At 41.7% G+C, this 7372-nt stretch overlaps 1 long non-coding RNA gene across 1 annotated transcript; it reads left to right on the top strand.

Moving 5' to 3' along the window:
- The first annotated feature begins 2179 nt into the window (after positions 1-2179).
- On the top strand, positions 2180-6735 carry LOC117132742. The gene is made up of 2 exons (XR_004456262.1): positions 2180-3306; positions 3897-6735. It is a non-coding gene; the product is annotated as an uncharacterized LOC117132742 (long non-coding RNA).
- The last annotated feature ends 637 nt before the right edge of the window (positions 6736-7372 follow it).

The raw sequence follows: 7372 nt of genomic DNA on the forward strand, positions 1-7372 counted from the left end.
ATAAACTTTAATCGCCTTTTGTGTCACCAAAATCAATTGGGAATATTCGCCTGGGCTAAATCGCACGATTGGAAACTTTGGGGTTGATTCGGGTGGACCTTTCTGTTCTTTTGATAGTTTTGGGGTCAAATTGTAATTGTCTGAAACATGAAGGGACATATGTGCAAAAACCCCAAATTCCACCATTGCTGCTCCTCGAGCTTTCACCTGCGATTGAAGCACTGTCGATTCCGATGACGAGACTTACAGCAGGAGGCTACGGCTTGAATCAGAGAGCACGACGGAGATCTTACCACGGCGAGGAAGAGCACGGCCACGACGGGGAGATAAAGAGGTCGTGAGCCAGTGACGACGAAGCCTGAAGTTAAGACCTCCACGAGCGCCAACGGCTATGGCTGGTTCTGGCGACGTTGCGGCGAAGGAGAAGCACTCCGGTGCTTCAGGACAAGCTGTCACGGCTCTATCTTAGGCCACGGTGGCGACTTGTTGATGACGACGATTGCGTGTATTGCGGTGGAGATGGAGAACTCGTGGCTGACCACGAAGAGGAGGAAGCGTTGACGTCTCAACTCGGGGTCAAGAGACGCGGGGAGCCGAACCCGCACGCACGAAGAAGAAGAAGTCGCTACGTCTGAACCCGGGGTCGAGAGACGCGGGGAGCCCAACCCGCACGCACTAAGAGGAAGAAGTTGTGACGTCTTGACTCGGGGTGAGAGACGCGGGGAGCCGTACCCGCACTCGTGAAGTTGGAACTGCTCGACGTCCAACGCGGGATAACCAACTCGGGTTGTCGCCCGTGATTTCTACCCGAGTGGCGTCTTTTACTTAGTCGATTTTAGACATTTTTTAAGGGCTTTTTAGACTTTTTTTAAAGTAAGCCATTAGGTTTACCAAAGACATATAAATACTCTTGTAATCCCAAAGTTGGGACTTATCTTGTTTTCTATCTAATCACAAAGAACTTTGAGTTGAAAGATCTAATCTTGATCATTATCTTTTGTGATTGCTTAGATTATGTTGATCATTAATCATGATTAACACCAAATCATCATTGATTCTTGGGTTTATCATGACAATTAGTGAGTAGTCATCTATGGATTCATGGGTTAGGGTGATTAAGCTACTCTAAGGTGTTTTAGTATAGATTCATCTTGTTTCTTGCTAGTAGAGTGCTTTTAATGCAATTTTAGAGTTGGCCTCTCTAAACTTGAGCTTTAGGCATTTCACACCCGAAAGGTGTTCGATGAAATGCATGAACCAACTCATCTAAGCTTTTAACATTCTTTACCAAAAAGATTTGATGTTAAAGGTGTTAAGATGACTAATAGACTTGAAATTAATGATTGCCCAGATAATATTCAACCAAAGAGATTTGATGCTTGAGTTATCTTAGTGAATGAGCATTCATCTAGAGATAGAGTTTGTTTAGGATTGTGTCTAGGTCTAAGGTTGATTAGATTGATTGAAAATTGCCACTTTTAGATTGAAACTTGATCACCCAGGGTCAATTCCCTTAGCCCATGAGTTCTTCCATCTCATAAGAAAGAAAGCTTTGTTCTTTATTGCATTTTAGTAGTATTCTAGTTCATAATCATCTCACTAATTGATAGCACTTAGATTAAGCAAGGTCTTTCATTTCCTTTGCTTATAATCACTTAGAACTGGTTTGACATCCTTTATACTATAACATTTGATTAGGAGCCTTAAAAACTCCTATCACCAATTTGGCGCCGTTGCCAAATTCTAGGTTGATTGTGACATTGGGATTTAGTCACTTGCTTGAGACTAAGTCAATTTTTGTTTAATTGTGTTATTGCTTCTCTTTCTTCTTCTCCCTTTTCATTTCAGGTGTATGATCACAAGGAGCAGGGGTCCAACAAGCCTAGTTCCAAGAGTTGAAGACATTAGAGCACTTGAGAGAAAGATTGCAAGACAGAGAAGAGAAGAAGAGAAGTTGAGAAACAGGCTCACTTGCAAAGGTTGGAGTTTGATATGGAGAATCTGCCTCAAGATGGTGATTCCCTAGAAGGCATTGATCCAAGAGCTGATCTTCTTAGACCACCGCGCCAACCACAACATCCACCGTGCCAAGCTCGTGCCATTGGAGCCTATGATCAACCTCACATTAATGGTCATAGGTTGGGAATCAGAGCACCACCAGTGGAGAACAACATGTAACGATCCGGTTTTCTCTAAACCGGTATTGGGATTGAGTTTATTATTTAATTGGACTAAACCAAAATAATTACAAAACCAAAGCAATATATAAACTTGTATGCATCTCCTTCGTCATGTTAACCTAGCCGTCATTTGTAAGAGATCACCATCGTTGTACCATCTCTTCCCACACCCCTCTCCTCCATTCAAGTTTTCCTGCGATCAACCTAATGTCAGTTCCGTAAGTAAGAAGACGAGACTACAAACCCATCACCATTCCATCTCATGTGTGTTGATGTGAGCAAAGCCGAGAGGAGAAGACGTGCGAACCGGAGCCACCATCTCATCATCACAAACCACCATTGATTTGCGCCGCTGTGAGCCTAAAGCTACCAGATGTGTGTGTCTCATAGCAATGGAGATACTTTCGCGAGCCAGAGATTTCTCCATGTCTTAAGCCGAGGAGAAGAGATGACCTATATTGGATCCATGGCTGACGAGTGGCTTTGCGGGAGGATCCTAGATCGATTCAGGGGACCTTAGCCTTTGAAACATGGCTCTTTGGATAGATCTAGTTTCCAGGAATCTGTAGCAGCAAACGGAATCGAGATCGGAGTTGTACAGAAAAAGTTATTGACGTTGCTTCTTGGCCAAGCATAAACTTAAGCTGTTGCGATGCAGAGACAGTTCCGACCAGTCTCAGCGTAAAGGCGAAACGGTCGACCAAAACAGAAGCTTTCAGTACGGAAAATTTGTCAGTAAGTAGTTAACTCTTTTATCTATCATCTCCAAGAAGCGGATTGTCATTCCCAGTTATTTTCTGAAAGTTGTGTTTGTTCTCGCGAGAGGTATTGCTGCAGTCTTCGTATTCGACCAGCCTGGAGGTGAAACCATTTTGGTTAATCAAATGGTGTCCGATCGGAGTAAACCCGGTGGCTATGGACAAAGGACATATAGGAATACATTCTTACCGGAGGGATCAAAAGTTTAACGGTCAGTTCTCGAGTTATGCATCTGCTTTTCTCGAGGGTTCAGGTCTGACCAAATCCCCATATTCGTCTATTTTTCAAAAGTTCAGGAGTTGTTATTTTAGAGCCGTCAAAGTCCATTCGGTGTGTTCTCAGGTTTTCTGAAGAACCCGTGGCAAAGGTGAGGGTCTTTTCCCGAGCTTCTCTTACACGGCTTAAGACCTCGAATAAGTATAATTTATTTCTAATGTGTTCCGTCTGTGTGAAATCGAGTCCGTCATTGCTTGTTTAGTTTTTAGGTTCTTTGCTAAAACCGGAATTAGGGTTGTTAGATGGTTCAACATTGCTTGTTCATTTATAATTGATAATATATATGTATATAGTATATTGAGGTGATTTGGGTGTTAGCCGACCATGGAGACGTAATTCTGTGTGTCGGCCGGAGACCAGTACATTGGGTGTGGTGTATGCTGCGGCACAGCTTAGTTGACCTGTTGTGCCAAGGCTTCGAGGTCGATAAATCGTCTACGGGGGTGTGTTACCGAGCACATATTCGGTGGTGTTTTTGGCCTGTTAGTGGGCAGCGACTGTGCACCTCGCTAGGACCATTGTTTGATCTCTGGGTACTTTAAGTACCGTGTTTGTAACGTGTTAGGATTAAATTATATTTATTCGGAGTGCTCTGTCCGGGTCCATGGACTTCGGGTTTAGTATCCCATACCTCATTGAGTGACTTCTCCGTTACTCACCCCTCTCTCTTCCCCATTTCAGGTGAAACTGACGAGTATATGATATTTGGATGGATTGGTGCTACTGGCTTTTATTTCGGATTTATATTTGGGCTTAGGGTGATTGGAGTCGTGTATATGGGTTATTGTGTTATGAGGTATTGTTGGTGGCAAGATTTTCTCTAGATAGGAGGTGACGGGTGTCACAATTTGGTATCAGAGCGGGGTTCCGTCCCGGCCTCGACCCGGGATGGCGATTAGGGGATTCGGTTTCCTACGTTTTTAAAAAAATAATAGAAATAACTTATATATATATATATATATAATTAAAAAAAAATGTTTGCGAAGTTCTTTTAGCACCATTCTGTCCAGTAATTCCTAACTCAATTGTCTCTTTCTATGACGATGAGTAAAATGATCGTCATTCATCCGTCGACTAACAGGGTTCTAGCTATATGTTCAGCAGCAGATGGGTGATGTCTCAGTTTGCCAGTTTTCTCAGGAGTGTTACCTATTTCTTCGGTCATGATTCCGAGATTATCCAGGAGTGGATATTTGACGTTTCTGCTTCCACCCTACTTCAAGCAATTGTTCCACGAGTTTTGTCACGGGAGATTACGTGATATGAGGTGTGAGCCATTAGTTGGCATGTATTGTTTTATGTACGAGTATGTTGACTATTTTGGAGGTATGTTCGGTTTGTAAACTCATGGGGATCACTTTTGGATTGGGAGTGCGGCAGCTTGCGTTGTATGGATATTAGAGTTATGCTTGACTTTGTTTCCCAGTTTTTGGCAATGTTGTTCGTTTCAGAGATGTGTTAGTTCAAACGGCTGACATGGGATGTGGGAGCTATTTATATTCATCGCAATGTACCAGTTATGCTCGGAGGACTGATTTGTTTGGAGACTCTTCAGAGATTGAGCTACGTTTTTACGATGTCATCCATGGGATGGATTGGCTACCACAACATCGAGTAGAGTTGGATTGCCTGAGGACAAGAGTTGATATTGCTGGAGCAGATGAGAATTTTTATTGCATGTATGCTACATGCTGAAGAGTTATTGGATATAAGAGCATATGGATTTTCATCGAACATTTTGAGAGTTAAAATGATGGACAGCATGAGTTGCAGGATCTTCCAGTCATTGCAGATTATGAGGATGTAATTGTGGTCTTTGGATTGACCACAACCAGACACATGAGATGTTCTTACGATTGAGTTGGAACCAAGGACATCATTGGTTTCACGAGTTCTATACCAATTAGCAGCAGTAGAGATGACCGAGCTGAAAGAGCATATGGAAGATTCATTAGACATGGAATTTATCAGACCAAGTACTTCACCGTAGGAAGCATCATTATTTTTTTTAAGAAGAAAGTTGGAAGTTTCAGTTTTCGTATCAACTACATAAACTTGAACATGATATCCACGTATTAATGAGTTGTTGGATTACCTACAGGAGGTTCATGGTTCTTGAAGATTGACTTGGCATCACGACACCACCAGATTGCGATAGATGACGAGGATATGCGGAAGACAGCCTTCTGATTATGGACATTATGAGTTGTTATGATGTCATTTGGGTTGACGAACACACCCGTAGCATTTAGGAAACCTATAAATGACGTTTTTGCGAACACTTGGATAAGTGCATGATTGTATTCATCGATGACACCTTGATTTATTCTCGGAGTACAGAGGAGCATGCTGAGCATTTATGGATTGGGTTGGGTAAGCTTGGAGAGAAGAAATTGTTTGCTAGCTGAGTGAGTTTAGTTTCTAGCAAAGAAAAAAAAATGGATTTTTGGGTCATGTGGTTTCAGAAGCAGAAATTACTGTCGATTAAAAAAAAAATAAAAAAAAATAAAGACTACTACAATTCCAGAGTGACACTTAAAAGGTACAAAGATATGAAGTCTTTCTATCATTGGCTCACTATGAAAAATATTATAGCTACATTGCGTTGTGTTATCAGACATGTCAGATGGCTATGTCAGAGGATCAGATACATTTCAGGTTATTGTTGAGCTTGCTTTTTCCGGCCTGGTGATTATGGATGTTGTTACTGGATTGTCGATCACCACATGTGAAAAATATGCCACACGGATAACCATGGATATACTTACCAAGTCAACCCATTTTCTAGTAATTACGAAGACGTATAGAGTTGATCAGTTGGTGCAGATTTATATCAGCGTGATTATAAGGTTGCTTGGAGTTTATGTCATCATTGTATCGGATCGCGATTAGAAGTTTACGTCTGCATTTTAGAGAGCCTTTCAGAAGGACAAAAGTCCATAAGAATATGATTTATCAACCGCAGATTGTCAGTCAGAGAGAACTATGTTGAGCATCTACATCTAGCAGAGTTTCCTTACATCGAGAGCTATGGTTCGAGCATTGAAATTGCACTGTATGAGACTCCTTATGGTAGGCCTTGATGTACACCACTTTGTTGGACCAAAGTAGGGGAGCGACGTGAGTTTAAACTATTAATGGTTCAAGAGACGGTAGAGAAAATGAATATGCTCAAAAGTTTAGTTTTTATGAAGCCATGATCGTCAGAGGATTTATGCAACTAAGTGACGTAAGAATTTAGAGTTTCTAGCGATTTAGTATACTAAAAATAAAGACATTTCAGGAAGGATCTAAAACTCAGAAGCTAAAGACGCCTAAGCCGAGTATATGGGACTGTACCTCACTGTGAAGCGGATTAGATTACAGTTATCAGCAGAGTTGTCAGAATTTCACGGCGTATTTCATGTGTGAGTTTTGAGAAAGGTCATGAGTTAACCAGAGCTCATTTTGCAGCAGCTACCAAGCGATTCAAAAAAAAAAATGTGTTGCGCGTTTTCAGCTAATGGAGATTATGGATCAACAAGAAAATCGGTTCAAGAATTGATGATCATGTTCGTCAAAGTTATTGAGAGAGAAACAAGATCCATGAAGAGACCAGAGAGACCGAGACTCAGACGATGATTACCTATCCAGAACTTTCTCAGGATGATATTGGAAAATCAGTTCAGACTTTGAATTCGAGGACGAATTCTTTATGAGTAAGGGAGAATTGTAACGATCCGGTTTTTTCTAAACTGGTATTGGTATTGAGTTGATTATTTAATTGGACTAAACCAAAATAATTACAAAACCAAAGCAATATATAAACTTGTATGCATCTCCTTCGTCATGTTAACCTAGCCGTCATTTGTAATAGATCACCATCGTTGTACCATCTCTTCCCACACCCCTCTCCTCCATTCAAGTTTTCCTGCGATCAAACTAATGTCAGTTCCGTAAGTAAGAAGACGAGACTACAAACCCATCACCATTCCATCTCATGTGTGTTGATGTGAGCAAAGCCGAGAGGAGAAGACATGCGAACCGGAGCCACCATCTCATCATCACCAACCACCATTGATTTGCGCCGCTGTGAGCCTAAAGCCACAGATGTGTGTGTCTCATAGCAACGGAGATACTTTCGTGAGCCAGAGATTTCTCCATGTCTTAAGCCGAGG

Source organism: Brassica rapa, chromosome A01, assembly GCF_000309985.2.
Source record: "Brassica rapa cultivar Chiifu-401-42 chromosome A01, CAAS_Brap_v3.01, whole genome shotgun sequence".
Lineage (NCBI taxonomy): Eukaryota > Viridiplantae > Streptophyta > Magnoliopsida > Brassicales > Brassicaceae > Brassica > Brassica rapa.